General features: G+C 41.5%; 1 long non-coding RNA gene across 1 annotated transcript in view; it reads right to left on the bottom strand.

Moving 5' to 3' along the window:
- LOC142056915 (uncharacterized) overlaps window positions 1-17,951 on the bottom strand; it is a 191,399-nt gene that overhangs the window by 120,321 nt on the left and 53,127 nt on the right. The gene's annotated exons all lie outside the window — the stretch shown is intronic.

Below are 17,951 nucleotides of genomic sequence, written 5' to 3'. Positions count from 1 at the left end.
GTTTGGCCACTGGCTCTCCTTGCAGCTGTGCCGATTGCTCAGTGGGGAACATGTCTGTTCTCACAAAGAATTTAACAAATTAACTATGAACAAAGTAGCCTGGAAACGACATAGATTAACACATGCTGTGTCATGCCAAGCAGCAGCTTGTCAGATTGTTGTTTTCTCAAATCTGAAAGGAAAATTCCCAGGACCCACTAAATATATGGAAATATTTCCATGTTTAGCTGTGTTAGAAAATAACACAATCATTGCTGAGGAGAAATAAGAAACATACAGCCCAGATACAAAGAGTGTATAACAAGACTCCTAGGAAGCATCTGCAGCACAAACAAGATTAAACACAGGGGACAATCTGTTGTCTTTGTGTAAACTCCACAACCAAAGGAGACACTAAGAATGAATTTGGGGAACGTCACTTACATATTTTCTGTTAACAAGCATGGAAAAAAACCCACCCAAACTGAAAGCTCACATATGTTTAGCCCTCTCTGCTCTTATCCATGAAGGACTAGCCAACTGGTCTAAGCACCCTGCTGGCCATAAGATGAAATGGGTGTCTGTATTAGCTTGCAGTGGGCCTTTAGCCAGTACAGATCTTCAGGGGGGCTCAGCACAGAATAGCCTAAGTCTCTTCAAAGCAAAACAAACAGATGATCCCAAAAATGTATGGCATAATCTGAGATAAGGTAATTATTAAGACATAATATAAAAACTAGCTACTTTTTAAAGCATTAAACAAACATATTGACATGTAGATAAAAAAATATTTAAGCAAAGCACTGCTCAGAAAAACATAGTTTATCACTTATCTGCTACAATATAGGAGCTGCATGAAACACATTTTGAAAGTGACAAATCAATCAGATTGAGTTGAACAACAAAGGCATATTTTATAAATGTTTTGACAAATGCAAAACATTGGGAAACTGTCTAATCCACTGCTGAAATACTCTAGTCTTTGACAGAGAAACAGGGGTCGGGGCATGGAGGAACCCTTCCCCGGGAGCCTTGCTTACTCCTTTCCCTACTGTGGCAGGGGTGGCCCTGGGCTGTGCCTCATATGACAGTGTCCCAACAGGCCTCCCCTCCCTCTCCCTGTATGCCTTCTCCTGGGCCTGCCCCACCACAGCCCCTGCAGCCACCTGCTGCTGGAAACAGCTGGAACCAGTGGGGCAGTCCCCCGCCCCTGCCCTCAGGGGCACCACTGCCCCGTTGCCACAGGCCAGCTCCCCTCTCCACACCCAATCCACTGGCTATTTAACTCTGATTAAAGGAAGCCTTTGTTCAGGAACGAGCACATGCACGCTGAGGTGAGCACCTGCCATGGATTGCCGATTCTCCTGGGAACTCAGAAAATGTCTGTCACCTGAAAAAACTTGTTATCAGAAAGCTAAAAAAAAAATTCAAAAACCCAAAACCAAACCACACCAAAACCCAAGATATCATTCCTCAAAGTCCTTTCAACTCTTCACTGGGAAAAACAAATCACGAGCACCTGCAGGTGACTTTGGGAAGCCAAGTTTGAAGTCACAGCCCTTTGCAGTAGCCATGATTGCTACCAGTTGAGTTGTGCTTTATACCAAGTTTTACTACCTGAAGTTAAAATACACATGAGGACCTAAGAGCAGATGGGAGCCCACTGCCACCATGGCCCCACTGGCCATGGCAAAGGTCCCCCCAGCCATGTGGCCATCTGAGCTCAGAAACTGCCCTGTGTTAGACATACCAAGATGGCTTAAGGTTTGTGCAGCCAGAGTATTTTAAATATGCTGGCTACATAGTATTAGTTTACTCATTGGCCACATACCATGCAGTTACAAACCCAGAATTTGCATATCAAATAGGCATTTACCATCTCTTCTCCAAAGATCATTTTGAAATAAATGGATTCACTCAAAGAGGCGAAGGTTTCTCCTATGAATAGTGCTTAGAGGCTTTGACTCACCTGCACAGCTCAGAAGACTCCCATCAGTTCAATGAATATCTGTTTTCATCTACCACAGTATTTTATTATAACACACAAAGTAGTAATATTTTACACTGTAGTTTATGCAAGGTGAAAACAAATTTATTTTGATGGTGATAACCTGCAGTGTTAGCTTTCTCATTCATATGGGAAAACTAAAATTACTCAAGAGTGTACTTGGTGCATGTGTCCTCTGAACTTATTTCTTGGCTTTCATTATGAAAGAGGTGAAGCAGAGAAAGCTCAACAGTTGGGAGAAGGTCGTTTGGATACTTTCTGTAATAACAACTCCTATCCTTGCTGTGGCTGTAGCAGCAGTGCTTTTTTGTTTTGGAGGGAGGGATGGCAACCCGTGGTTACAGATTAATTCTTTCTTGTCAAATCTAGACCATATTTTATTTCACAAAACGAGGAATAGCACCTCACAACAGTTACTAGAGGCTTCCCAATTTGAGGACAGCAGGGCAATTTCACAGGACATTTCAATCCAACTGCACATTTGGACTATTAATGTAGAAGTTAATGAAAACAAGGCCTAAAAAATAGGAACCAGCAGTTAGTCAGCATTTTAGATATTCTTGGGTTGAATAATTTATTGTTTTCATCAGCCTGTTGCCAAAAGAAAACACACTGAGGTAACCTTTAGAGAACAAATACATTTTTCTCAGAAAATGAACATCTACAGAATCCCAGTGTGGAGAAAACAAAAAGGTAACCATTTGGAAAGGACAAGAGCAAAGTAAATTAAAATTTCATCAATTGGACAGTGAGTTTCATCTGACAGCTGTATCTGATATTAGTCCATTTCCTGCTGTATTTGAACTTGCGTCTTGAACTAACCAGAGAAGGTCATATGAAGTGCCAGTGGTAAAAACCACTAGACAGAGAGCTGCTCTTTGGTTTTCATACTGTTCATCAACTGACAGTGGCTTCTAAAAAGACCAATTCCATAGCTATCAGTTTGATCACTCGGCCAGTTTGCAGACAGTTTTGAAACATGTCAAAAGCCTGGAAGGGTAGGCACCGTGTGTGTTTTCAGCTGGCCAAAACTTTCTCTCTCTGAGTAGGAGCAATTTAAGAAGCTATCCATCAGTTCCAACTCTAGGTAAACCTGAGTAACTAGCAGACATTATCCTTAATAATGCCATGCATCAATGTTGACATTGATCCCTTCCTACCCTGCTGACACTAAGTCTAAATTAATGACAGCCCCCGGAAACACAAAAGACCATTAGCGGTGATAGAATGGAAAAGGAAACAGGAAAGCAGTGATAAGAAGTCATGAAGGTATGTCCTCACACCTCTTACTATCCTGCTACTTGCTCATAGCACTCAATACCACTGCACTGAAATCCACAGCATCCTGTAAAGGGTAGTAACCTTCCAGTAATCTGACTTTTCTTTGCCTGCTTGCTGCATGAAACAGGCCTTAGCGATATTCTGCCACCTCCTCTAGACCAGCTCAGGCCTGACGGCTTCCACAGCGCTCTTCTCCCACCGTTTCAACTGGGCTCTCCAAAGAGGTATACAACGAGGACTCCATTAACCATGACAGTAATGGCTTTCAGAGAAAGCCCACCAAATTGATTTCACATGGATTAGTGAACACTGAGAAGGAAATATTGCTTTCTCACCATTATCTTTATGTTTGAATTAGTGAAAACTATATCCATGGCAACAGAGAAACTACTATATCTAATGAGATCAAAAATCTATGTGCTTTAGCATCTTGTGCCAGTAGCCTATTTTAACCATCCCTGATCAAACTGAAATATGCCTTACCAAGGAAAAATAAACCTAGGAGAACTTCCTACTACAATTCCAATGCCAAGATGTTGACTTAAGCCCCTCAATACGCAGATTTTGATGCATTTCCAAAAATCTAATTTAATTCACAACTAATTATCAATAGAATTGGTCAATGGTTTTTAATATGTCCCAGTAATACCGTTGAATACAGAGACTGTATTTCTCAGGTAGCTCCCAATGGCACAGCACACAACCAGGACTTCCCTCTGCCCACGTACTATTATTACACACAGAGAGAATAATGTACCTACCTTCACTTTTTAAAGTGTCTGGATACAGACAGCAACAGGCCAGGTTCTCCACTGCCTATTTGAGAATCATTTCAGGCTTGGGCGTCATGTTATCTTTATCAATACACTGCTGCTCAGTTTTTCCAAAAACAACAAATTAATCACTGCAAAATGCATTAGGCTTTCTAGCAGTGCAAATTGACTTAATTTAATTTATATTAGAGAGGAAAACATAAGATTATCTGGGATGTCAATCTGGCCAACATTCTTTTTCTATCTCATAGTATTTTGCAACTCTGCCAATGAGAAAATGAAACAGTATCTCAATGCATGATCCCCTTTTCCTTTTGTTCACTACATGCATTAACAGCACAGGTGGATTTCAAGGGATGCTGAGAGCACGACTAGTAGGTTTCAATTTTTATTTGCCATATACAAGATGATCATCATTTTTGTAAGACAACAGGCAGCACACATTTCTCTGACTGTGTTTGGAACAGGATGCATTTGAGCCTTTTTCTTGTGGCCCAGGATATGCTTCACACACACATAACAAGGAAGAAAGAAAAGGAACAAAAGAATGCTTGAAGGAATGATTAAGTGCTTCTGAATTTACACAATGAAATATGGACAGTTTAAATGTCCCAGTTATTTGCTTCTCTTCAGCTGGTGAGCAGTTTCAAACACCCCATGGTGTGGTAAAATTGAGTTGTGCATGCTTTTAGCCTGCTTGGGGCACCAAGGAGAGAGAATTTCCACAGAATCTCTATTCACCAAAGCAAAGAGAGTATCTCATTAATGTATGATTAATAGCTATTTGTGAAGCAATTAATTAGTCATTTCAACAGTAAACTTAACCAATATACATGCTTTTGCCAGCCTACAGGTTTGCTTTAAAGAAGTAGAACAAAAAGAAAAAAAGAAAGAAAAAGGTCCCTTCTCATACTCAACCCTCTAGAAAGGAGTGAAGAAAAAAAAAGGAAGGTGCTTTGCATATTCTGGTCTTGTCCGATTTAATCTGGTGTGTCTTTAAGAACAACATCACTGGAATGGAAGCTCTCTAACATGATTGATGGCTTCTCCTGCTATCTGCAAGTTGAAAATTCAGAAAATGGGTATTTTTTCATAGGCCTCGCTGCTTATTGGTACAAGAGTTATTTCCACTTTGCTGCAGAATTGATTTGCAACACCGGCATATGAGTCTGTATATTTTTCTCACCAGCCCGTCATGAAGTATCACTCAGCAAGCCTTCGGTGGCATGATGGATTGTGGAAATGAGCGCCTTGCGACTTCGTTTGCCATCAAAGACTGGGATAATTGTCACTAACTTCTGCAAGTAGTGGAGCATCTGCAACCTTGCTCTGGATGTCTACATTCTGCAAAGCATATTACACAGCAGATGTACAAAGCACATACTACCATGCTAATTTAATTTCATTTCAAGCAGGAAGCCAGACACCTTCCTTCAGAGCAAGCTGTCTTACTCCTGGAGTAAGAGAGCCTAAAGGCAGGGTTCTGGGTTGCATGGCAAGTTGCTCTGATTCACAAGGTGATGGTAGATTGCTTACCTTTCCTGTGCTTCAACTAGTCCTTCTGGAAAACAGGTACTTATGAACTCTGCCACAGGTTTGTTTATGGTTTGTTTGGGTTTTTTGTTTGGTGGGGTTTTTTTTTGCTGTTTTTGGGAGTTTTGTTTTTGTTTTTTAATATAGCCCATTACAGGACAATTACTGATTTTTCACAAATATCACTAGAACCAATACAGTACTTGAAACTCTACAACAAGAAGCATCAACTCCATTTTAACTCTGTACTGACAATTCTTTGTTGGTCTCATCCAGGCATCACCAACTTCAGCAGGCATTACAGAAATGCATTATAATTCTTGTCCCTGCATAGGACAGACCCAAAATTCACACCTTGTGTCTGATGGCATTGTCCAAATGCTTCTTGAATATTGTCAGGCTTGGCACCGTGACTGCCTCCCTGGGGAGCCTGTTCCAGTGCTCCACCACCCTCCAGGTGAAGAACCTTTTCCTAATTCCCAACCTAAACCTCCCCTGGCACATCATCTTCCATTTCCTCGGGTCCTATTGTTGGTCACCAGAGAGGACAGATCAGTGCCTGCCCCTCCTCCTCCCATCGTGAGGAAGCTACAGACCACAATGAGGTCTGCCCTCAGTCTCCTCTTCTCCAGGCTGAATAAACCAAGGGACTTTAGCCGCTTCTCATACAGGTTCCCCTCTAAACCCTTCACCTTCATGCCCTCCTCTGGACACTCTCTAGTGGCTTTATATCCTTAATGTACTGTGGTGCCCAAAACTGCACACAGCACTCGAGGTGAGGCCGCACCAGCGGAGAGTAGAGAGGGACAATCACCTCCCTGGACCAACTAGCAATGCAGGGCTTGATGCACCCCAGGACACGGTTGGCCCTCTTGGCTGCCAGGACACACTGTTGGCTCATGTTCAACCTGCCGCCAACCATAACCCCCAGGTCCCTCTCTGCAGAATTGCTCTCCAGCCTCTTGCTCCCCAGTCTGTAGGTACATCCAGGGTTGCCGTGCCCCAGGTGCAAAATCTGGCACTTACCCTTGTTAAACTTCATATGGTTGGTGATTGCCCAGCTCTCTAGTTTGTCTAGATCCCTCTGCAGGGCCTCTCTGCCCTCAAGAGCGTCAACAGCTCCTCCCAATTTTGTGACATCAGCAAACTTAACTAGTATTTCTTCCAGTCCTGCATCCAAGTCATTTACAAAGACATTAAAGAGTACTGGCCCTAAGATGGATCCCTGTGGAACCCCACTAACGACTGGCCACCAGCCCGATGTAACCCCATTTACTATGACCCTTTGAGCCTGACCTGTCAGCCCATTGCTCACCCATTACATTACACGTTCATCCAGCTGTGTGCTGGACATCTTGTCTGGGAAGATACTGTTAGAGACAGTATTGAAAGCTTTACTGAAATCCAAACAGGTTACATTGACTGGCTCCCTCGGTCAGCTAGGTGGGTAGCCTTGTCATAGAAAGAAATCAGGTTTGTTAAGCAGGACTTTCCCCTCATGAGCCCATGCTGGCTGGGACCAATGACTGTTGTCTTTTAGGTGTTTTTCAATAACTCCCACAATAATCTTCTCCATAATTTTGCCAGGCACAGTGAGACTGACAGGCCTGTAGTTACCAGGGTCATCCATGTTGTCTTTCCTGAAGACTGGGACAATGCCAGCTTCCAGTCAACTGGGACCTCTCCAGATTCCCCAAAGTACTGAAAACCATTGAGAGAAGTCTCACTATGACATCAGACAGCTCTTTAAGTACCCTCAGATGCATCTCATCAGGTCCCATCAACTTACAGGGATACAGCTGGAGAAGCAAGTCCCACACTACTTTGGGAGTTGACCTGGAGTTCATCATACCCACAATCATGGTTCTCTAGCCCAGGGCTCTGTGGGTCCCAGAGCCCATTGTCAATGCAGAAGACCAAGGCAAAGAACGCATTAAATATCTCTGCTTTGTCTATGTCCTTATTTGTGAGATGACGATGTTCATCAAGTAACAGACCAATGTTATTTCTGGCCTGCCTTTTGCCATTAACATATTTTAAAAAGCCCTTTTTATTGTCCCTCACAGTACTGGCCAGCTTCAACTCTAATTGAGCTCTGACTGCATGAATTTCCTCCCTGCAGTGGAGGACAGCATCTCTGTGGTCTTCCCACATTCCCTGTCCTTGCTTCCACTGACCGTATACTTTTTTTCCCACCATATTTCTAGAAGATGATCCCTGCTCAACCAAGCAGACCCTCTGCCTAGCCTGCTTGACTTCCTACATATTGGAATTGCCAATTTATGCAACAGGACATTACTCCTGCCTCATGTGAGGCTGACACCTAATGTCTTTGTTACACAGGAGGGTGGACAATTTAATGGGAAGACCAATTGTTTCAGAATAAGCTACAATCCTTTTGATACTGAATCACTTGTACAGACTAGGAAACAAGTATTGTTCTTTATCCCCATTATAAGATCTTTGCATTTGCAAAGAAACCCTGCCTCAAAAATTGAAGCAAGACAGAAACGTATGCTAATAAACAGATAATCTGGTGGAGCCTGTTCTAAGCACAGGGTGCCTTGTACAGAACAAAGTTACCATATTATTCCTTTCTGGTTTTCTCCTCCACTACCTTGGGATGTGCTTAGGTACAAATATAAAGATAAGGTCTCATATTTCTCATGCTTGCAATGCTTTCAAGCGGTATCTTTTCCTCTGCAGCAAATCTGCCTGATGACTGACTGGGCATAGCTCAGAGGTTCCTACCCTTAAGTGCACCTCTAAGAAACCGCACAACCAACAAGAAATATTTTAAATCATAAAATGATATCCCATTACACTGATAACAACAAGATGTTACATCTATTATTATTTTACAAAATTTTATTCTTGACTTCCACACAAAAATTCAAAGCTAGTGCTCATGTGCCTAAGCATAAAATTAAAACTAAGTGGGGGTCTGTGACATCTATGTCCTGTAAGCTCTTCTGAACTAGTGTCCATTGCAATGACAGAGGACTGCCTTGTTATTTCAAAACCTTTAGTGACAACAGAATCACAGGTGGAAAGTACAAGTAGCCAAAGCACTGCTGCTGGATCTACCCTCAAAAGCAAGTATCCTCTCTTCTTGAAACTGCAGCTTGTAAGTCAGGATCCTATTCAGTCCTCCTACTTCAGCTGTTCATGCCATTTAAAGTGCCAATATCGGAAATATAGATTTTTACCCCTAAGGAAGAGGCCACATGAATATGTATCCCGTTCATTGGACATGACTGCACACCAGTAATGCCTGCATTTTTGGGCCATCTGAGGAAGAAATGTGGGATTCATAGATGTTAACAAGCCATTCATCCTCAGAGACGGTTTCTTCAGGTTAAGACTGAGACATTTAAAGCAGCGTGTGCCCTTCCATTGATTTTAGTGGGATCTGGACTGTCAGAGAAGAAAGAGCACTCTTAAGGTACCTTACTTTGACCCATGTTTTTTGTGTGGGTAACAGATCCTTATGGCCCATGAGACCATTAGCCTGACATCTCTGAACAGCACATTTTACGTACGCATATCCACCTGTCACTTCAGTCAGCCCAAGAGGTCAAGAAAACTTTTTCTCTATCACCAGTACCGGTGCATCAGGCTTAAATATCCCTTTATTCTTGCATAAGGATGCATTAAGTAAAGTCACCCAAATCTCACATAAAGCAAATGATGCTTCTGGAGAAAAAGCTGAGGATAGGAGAGGAAGCCCATTTGCCATTTCAACACTAGTTGCAGTGCCTCAGGGGACTCCACTGTAGTGGGAGGAGAAGGCTTCAGAAGGTGAATTGTCAGTGACGGTAACAGCATACATGAGATGCCAGAGCACATGTGAAGACATTTGAGATGGACTCAACAGCTGGTTAACAGAGAGATCTGAACCTGAACTCCTGCAAGCTGCCTGCTACTTCCACAGTATCTTGGTGGTTTTATCTAAGATGTTGCTGTAGCTGGGAATGGAGTCTCTCATATTCTTCAAGTGCTAACACTATATAAATGGAATAGCATTATAAAAACAACAGACAGATATCTGGACCTTTGCATATTAATGATGTGTTAACATTCTGGAGTGGCTCAGAACTCCTAATGAGCGTGGTTGCCCATGCCAAAGCATACAGCAGGATAGATACACAAGTACATTGAAAAGCAACGAGGACCTGCTTGCTCCTGTCCGGTGTGGTGGAATCAATCCACAAACATGGGGTCAAAATAGTTTTATTTCATTGTTCAAAATCTGTGGATTTCCAATTTTTCTGACTCTCTCCATGATGACATGCAGCATAACTGTCTGCAATGGACTGCAAATTAACCACAGCGGGTAGGACAGTTTAAGAGCCACATTCAATATGAGAAAGACTGATGAGAAATACCAGACTATAAGCTGATGTGAACAAACAGGTACCAAAAAGGAGTCTGAGCAGTCAAAACAGCTCTTGGTATTGCTTAAGGCTGTAGACAGGAACACAGAACACCAGATGAATACAGTAACTTAGAGATTATTCCACCTACACATAAAGAAACAAGCAGACAGATCAATGCTCTGGCTACAAGTGACCTTTTTGGCTATTTAAACACATACTTCTATTAGCATTAATGTACCTATTGTTTTTTTTGAAAGAAAAAATATTTGTAATTTAAGTGACACAAACTTTTGCATCTTTCTCTTAACCTGTTACCCTCTGCAGCACTGAGTGCTTTTTCAGCTTAATTAAAAGATCATTAGCCCAGATAAACTCCATTTGACAGACTCTTGGAATTGAAGCCCCAAACTCATTTTCACAGCCCTGATTCACCTCTCCTCTGCAGGAATCTCCCCTGGTTCAGAAATACTGAGGAAAGGACACTCTTGGGGTAGTTTCATTCATACTGAGGCAGAGTTCAGCCTGAGCGCAGGAATTGCAAAGAAAGGCTGCCTTCATAGCAAGGCAGCTATGGCCCAGCACAGGGTGCACAACTAAGCTGAACTGTGCATACTCAGTAGCAATGTTCAGCTCAAAAACGTGTTACAACAACAGAGCAAGTGAGAAAAATAAGTTTTTGTTTCACAGTCTACTCATTAAGAAAATAATATTTTCTTAATCAGGACCAAGTTCTATGCAGTCTGCCACAAAATAAAAACAAAACAAAACAAAACACAAAAACCAAACAAAACCAAACACAAAAAACCAAGGCATCCACCAAAGCCATCTTTTTGGCTGTACCCTCTATACTGTTCAAATGCATGAACTGCACTAATCTTAAAAGAACGTTTGTTCAGAAACTATCGTGCACACACAAAAACCAACTTATCAAAAGCATTTCTGTGAGGTCAGTCATCCAGAAAAAAAATCCTCTTACCCACATCAGGACCTTGTTTAGGACATTCAAAGCACTTAAAAGTCTCCAGATAAAATACCATTAATGGGATGCCTACGTAACTGTGTCCCCAGCCCATCCTAAAACTCTGACCATGCCCATTAAGCTTCCCAGTATAAGCCAAAGAAAACCCTCCTAAACAGGAATAAAAACCTGGCAGCCTTAGATGGCATGCATCATCACAGCATCAGCAGCTGCTTCCTTGTTCAGATGCAAAACAGTAAATCTAGAAGGGCTGCTGCACACATATCATGTAGTTGGGAGGAAGCTGGAAAGAACAGAAGACTTGGCATGAAAAATGAGATGCTGACCAGCAGAAAGATACCGTCGACCTAAGAAAGCTTCAGCAGTGTAATGACTGCTTTCCTTTTTCAGGAATTTAGTAATGCTTGAGCAGTTCAGCCCATGTTAGCCATTCTGTTTGTACTCAAACCTGTCAACAATCACAATCACAACACAGTCCCAGCCATGCAGCACATTCATTCTCAGTTAGTAGGTTTACAGAAGCATTTTGACACTGACAAGAACAACAGAAGAGAAGTAGCTGTCAGCCTACCCAAAAAGTTTCCTGCAAGTGTTTTTACCTGCAAAAGTTCAAAAGGTAAGGCTTTCATTCAAGGGAAGTTGCATCCCCCTTTGTACTCAAAAATCTGGCACAAGACCATACACCACCTGAGATACTCCACAGAACTGGCTTTGAGGGGGAATTTTCATTTCTTATCCTCTCTTACTGTAGCTACTGAATAAGGGTAGAGATGAAACATGGCAATCAGTGGCAGAGCAGGAGCAGACACAGACAGAGGCATAGTTGTGGTATTTCTTGTGCGATGGATTCATAAGATTGTGTGAATTGCAAGGCTGATAAATAATTCCATATCTATTGAAATATCAAGTCAAAAAGTTCTCTATTTTAGGAGCTGATTTTAAAAAAGCAATTCTATTATCTTTCCTGTCAGATGAAGTGTGTCTCCAACAGGCACCTTACTAGCATCCTCACTGCTTCTGAAGCATCCCCATTCCTATCCTGTGCAAACCAGCCCTGGCATGCACTGCTACATGAAGACAAGCTTATAAATGGGGTGCAACTATTGCCTGTGACAGGTACAAGGACACCCTGTACTTCTGATATTTTGCGTATGCATCATATTTCTTTCCAGATAACATTATTTCTGCAAATGAGAAACGCAGGCAGAGGCATGCTTGGGAACTCTGAGCAGTAGGTGGTGAAGACGAAAAGTAAGACCCAGATGAAGAAAAGCTGGCTGATTGCTCATGGTATACATTCATAATTCCAAAGGGCCCTGATGCTCACCTCTGTCAGGATGAAGGCATTCTGACATTAACAACAGAAAAAAAAGTATTAGGAACCCCTAATACCACTATATGGTACAGTGTCTCTGACACTCATTCTTTAAACAAACATTCATATTCTTTGGGAAAATTAATTCATCATAAAACACTGCACAAGACAGGTATATTATAGTTGTCTGGTTAACTGTGGTTAAGTACTTTCAACAGTGCTTTAAAGACATGCTTCAGTGCTTTGCTGGGCAGAAACAGGTATACAGATATAATTCAGCAAGGCATTAAGGGCAGGCATCTGACTCAGGTACACACCAGTGGGTCTCAGAATTAATGCAGAGCATCTGCTCTTCTGGCTTAGCCTGAGACTTGCGAAGGTCCTTACTTTGAAGCCACTACTAATGGAGTAATGGAAGATCTTGCATCTGTTAAAAAAAAAAACCAGAATTGCAGAGAAAACCTGGTAGCCTGAGAGAACTCTTCTTCTAAAGCAGGGTATTCCTTTCGTTCAGACTTGAGGCTGGGTAACACCCAACAGCCTTTGATAGCTGCAACACACAAAGCTCTGCCCAGTGGGGCTGCTACTCCCAACGCAGTATCCCTCCTACCCATCCTCCCGCACAGGGCACCATCCTTCTCTAGGGGGAATCATCCATTTCCATGTCCCCTCTGTGAAACCCAGGTAACAGCAACTTCACAGCTTCTTGGAAGTGCTGATAGGAAAAGTCCCTTATATTTTATCATGCTCAAAGACTTAAGTGCTTAATTTTTACAGCAGAGAGTCACACTTGATTAATTTTTAACAGATATTTGACTTAGAGATCTGCATCATTCCAGATGATGGGAGAACAGCCATTCTGGAAAGGTTTTTCCAAAGCCTAAGGCCTGAGACAATGCTATAACTTCCTAAAATTTACATTCACACCTGCATGCAGGGTACCAGTTCACAATCCAGACCATGTACTCCTGAAATGGACACAGCCACAGAGGTAATGCTACAGCTGGTGTCACCTATCCCCTCCTTGCCCATTCCTAGCAGAGCACAAGTAATATAAGGAGAGCTGTTAAAAGTGTTGTTTTGGTTAATAAAACCTCATGCATGTTGAAAGACTCTCCCAGTTTAGTTCTCCCTGTTCCTCAGTCCCTCCAAGGCACACATGGTCAGGGCAAAACAGACCCATCTCAAAAAGGTAGGAAGTTATTTCTAAAATAAATCCTAGTAATAAAAACCCAAGATCTCGAAGTAACATGCTAACAATGATATGGCTTAAAGCCTCCTCAGAGTGCTAAACTTGAGATGAGAACTTAGATTCCATTTTTACCCAGATTTGTAAAAAGCTTAGCATACTACAGTTCTGCTAAGGTAAAGCCTTAATTCTATTGTACTTTCATACATTCATACTCATATTTGGTGCATGACATACGTCTTTCCAGATGTTAATGTTTTATTGTGCCTTTTTTGCAGTTTTTATCAGGTCCATTTACACAAAACGCACTATAAATCCTCCCTCACTTCATATACTATATCATATAAGACACCCTGATAAACATACAGATACAGATATATGAAGGCTAGTAAATGTAATAGGAGATTTAGCATGCTACTTGTACAGATAGGCTATTATTCTTAATCTTGTGATTAATATGGACTGGCACTACTGTACAGATTTATTTTCCTCCATATGCTGTTTAATTGTCATTGCTTCTCACAGTTTACCTTCTTGCACATCTGCAGCATGTGTGGGCTGACGCTCTCTCCTTTTGCCTAAGGAAGATGGGAGAACAATTTCTCAGCTGGACACCATGATGAAGAGAGAATTCCAGCAACGATGTCTCCAAAGAGCGATTGAAGTAATATAAAGATTTTTTTAAAACTGAAAAAGCAGAGGGTGGGCGGGAGGAAACTCACTATCATTGATGTTCGTCATCTGCCTGAGCTCAAATTAGCTGGAATACTGTTTAATTGTAAGCTGCTAATGTGCTGCCTCAAAAAGCCAGCTGTTGCTAGAGCAAATGGACCTGAGGAAAATACTTTAAAGTCCAAGAGCGGATGAGCTTGCAAAGAATGTGAAAACACTCTACCACAGCTCTCACAGTGACAGGTCTTACTGATTTAAGATCCTTTTGACTGTAAAACTTGGCTAAGACATAATTCATCAGAAGCTTTGATTCATTTTGAAAAGATTTACACTACAGCTTTAAATGAAGACCAAGTTAATTAAGTGTCTTCCTACATTACCACAGAGCAGTTCCTCTAAGCTATTTTTCCCTCCTTGTGAACTTTAAAACTTCAATAATCTTTTTCCTCTGGTCTGAATTAAATATAAGAAAACAAAATACATATTGGTGAAGCAATTGTCAAGCAAGTTCCAGATTCTTGAGATAGGTACAATTTTCTGAAATTTTTTTTCCATCTAAAGAAATATATTGTTAAATTTTTTCCCCTTTCCATACTTATGTATTTTCTTCTATTTCCATTTAGTTCCATTTAGTTTCCATTTATAAAACCTTCCTTAAATAAGACTTCTCAGTGACAATGAGTGCCGTAATTTTCTATGCAAATCAGATTAATAAATTAAAGAAATTTGTCTGCATATAAATGAGCAAGCAGTCAATTTATATGCCTAATAATAACTTTAAGCTTTCTCTGTGTGAACTTTGATGGGAATATTTTTCATATAGACAGTTTTACAAAAAAGTGCCCGTTTAAAAAAAAAAAGTAAAAGCTTTTTATAACTGCCATTAAATTATTTATAAAGTTGCTTTACAAAGCACCTTTTCATATGGTCCCTAATAGGAAAGGGAGGGAAGTGAAGCACAAGTCCCAGCTGCTCATGTATCTACACTGCAGCGTGTCACATAGACTGGGATCCCTCAGCTTGTTGAGAGACCAGAAACACTAGGATGAGCAGTATGATGCTGCAGCTACAACCTTGCTGTCTCTAGGCCACATCAGCTAGCTTCAGCATGTCCACATGGGCTTCACTTTGTCTAACAGAAGTCTGAGCAACCAAAAATTCAATAAAAAGCCAGTTTGTGCAGAAGCCCATCCTCCCACTCTCTGATACCTTTTCATCCAAAACTTGCAAACGCAAATTTGACAGTCTCTTTCTCCAGGAGGGCAAAGACATCTCTTTGTTTGTTCAGAGGTGAAGTGAAACCTCCCTCTCTGATCTAAACCAGAGGCAAGCACACAGCATAGATCAAGTTGCAGCCCGACAGTCCAGGTTCCCACCTGACTCCCAGTGTTGTTGCCTCATTAGCTTCAAGCAAGCAGAGTCAATTGACATGACCTGAGATTCTGGCCAGACTTCCCTCAAATTTATGATAAAATAACCAATGCCTGCCACAAATTCTGCCTACAAACAGTCTCCAAGATATCCAGGATGAGGCAATTGCATACAGCTTTAGAAAGATTAAGGCAACGCCAACCTGGCTACCTAGTAAGAAACAGAATACACTTAACAGGACCATGATTGTTTTTAGCACCTATAATGTGATGCATTTTTGCTGATTTCTGAAATAAAACACCTAAATGTTATATCTTACAAGCATTTGTCATCAAGATGTTAATTTCTCCTTTCTCTGCCTCTGTCAAGTTTAAGACAAATACAAAATTCCTGGAAATTAACAAACCACACAAGTTAAAAAGCAAAGAAAACAAGAAAGAGGGGTATCAGCAATAAGCAAGATCCTTGCAATCTCTATCTACTTGCAAAGACCCTTTTCAAGGGGACAGGAATTTTGCCTGCCTGACAGCTCAGCCCCCGTCATTTGAGTTAGACAAGGAGTCAGGTTAGCTAAAAACACCCCTTGATTCCATCACAGACCTCCACAGCGACCTGGTCAAAGTCATTAATAGATGTCCTTAAAAGCCAACAGCAATGCTGCTATAACTATAGCCCCACCTGCCCCTGTAAGCTGTAATCAGGAATCCATCTTGTTTCATATATGCTTAACAACTGTCACAGTAAACCTGCAACCCTACTGATTAACTATTTGTTGCTCTAATACAAATACCAAGCTGTTCCTTCATCAGCAAAAACCTACAGAGAAAGTTTTTAGGAGGGAAGAGAAAACATTTCAGGAGTTGCATTCAGCCTCCATATTGTGATACACCCCATGGTACCAAGTAATCTGTGTAAAGTGGGGGTGGGGTGGGGAAGTCACTGGCAAAGGCTATTCCTTTACTTGCGTCTCCTTTTAAGCATGTAGGGTACCTAGCAGTGGTCTTACAACCGTGGCTGTCACCTCCCCTCAACCAGCCAGCCTGACAGCACAAGACAATGCAGGCTTCACCTCTCCCACTCAGCAGCTTCAACTATATGCCCCTTTCACAGACTGAAAGCATCAAGTTTGGAGAAGCATCATCTATGGGCAGACTGTCAGGCAGCTGTAGCTTGGATACAGGATTCTCCTATAGTCCGTCTTTTAAAGCACCGTTGTCTCACAAACAGGAGAATTTGTCACATCCTATGTTTCCTGAAGTGCTCTAGTTCAATTCTGTTTACTCCAGTTACACTTTCTTGTAAAATATTTACTGCTCTTTCCCCAGAAACCAGAGAGCTAGGGGAAGATAGGCCAAGCTCTGCACTTCGACGGGTGAACATCTCTGCTGGAAGGTATCCAAATTGCAGAACCACCATTTGGCATGTGTCTTTGATATTACAGACACAGATTAATAGCCTGCCCCATCCCCTATCCCTGGCTTTAATATCCTGTCCTTTATAAGTGACTTTCAGACTTGCTTTATGTTATCCTCCCAGGCAAGCATTTCTTGTATTGTGTTTATTTTTGCACTTAAACAGTGATACACCTTTTTTCCCTACTGAGTTGGTGCTGCCTAAAAAACAAGATTGCATACACTTTCCTGTTCCATTTTAAGGCACCAGCCTTGCTGCTGCAAATAGACCTCTCCAAAAGCTGCTTAAGGACAATCCTCCCTCACACATATATCCCCTTATAACATCCCTGAGACTTCTGCTTCTTTGAGCACCGCAGATGAGGGGATTTGCGACTTGAAGCTCTGGGATTTAAAGTTATCCAACTCCTACTGGACAAACAAAACTCCAAGCTGTTGCAAGGCTACACCTTGCCCAAGCAGTGGCCAGCAGAGGAGCTTAGATTTATGTATTCCATTTTAAAGGAAAAAAATTCATATTATAAGAACTTCATTTACAGAAAAAGCAGTGAAAATCCAGAACATTATTTTGCTAGGTTAGGTTTCTACTTCCAGTTAAAAAACAAAAACAAGTAGGTATTTATGAGTCAGAAGAAACATAATCTTTATAGTTGTTTCACTTAGAATTAGAGCACCAGTTTTAAGGCTCAGGGAATTGATATTAGAGTCATGTACCCCCCCATTTCCTCCCAACTCAGCATGACATAGCCTAACATTCGGGTTACATCTATACTTCGGAATATACAAGTTTACCCAAGGTAGAACTTCACACAGTAATAATTTTGCAAGTACATACAATGCACATCTTTAAATATCTAAATGCTTTGCACGGGCTTTCATGTGATCGAAGGCATTTGGGAGGCCAGTATAAGCAAAATCATTTCAGCCTAGCCATTCCCACTCTCCAGTCCGCTTCACCCTCCTGTTAGACACATCTGCTCCCTACTATACCAATGGCTTAGTGGGAAAACTGCTAAGGGTGACAATTTCATGGATTGGAAAAACAGAAGTTGGTACTCGA

Source organism: Phalacrocorax aristotelis, chromosome 4 (assembly GCF_949628215.1).
Source record: "Phalacrocorax aristotelis chromosome 4, bGulAri2.1, whole genome shotgun sequence".
Lineage (NCBI taxonomy): Eukaryota > Metazoa > Chordata > Aves > Suliformes > Phalacrocoracidae > Phalacrocorax > Phalacrocorax aristotelis.
Note: the sequence above shows the minus strand (reverse complement) of the source record. Positions and strands in the feature narration are given on the sequence as shown.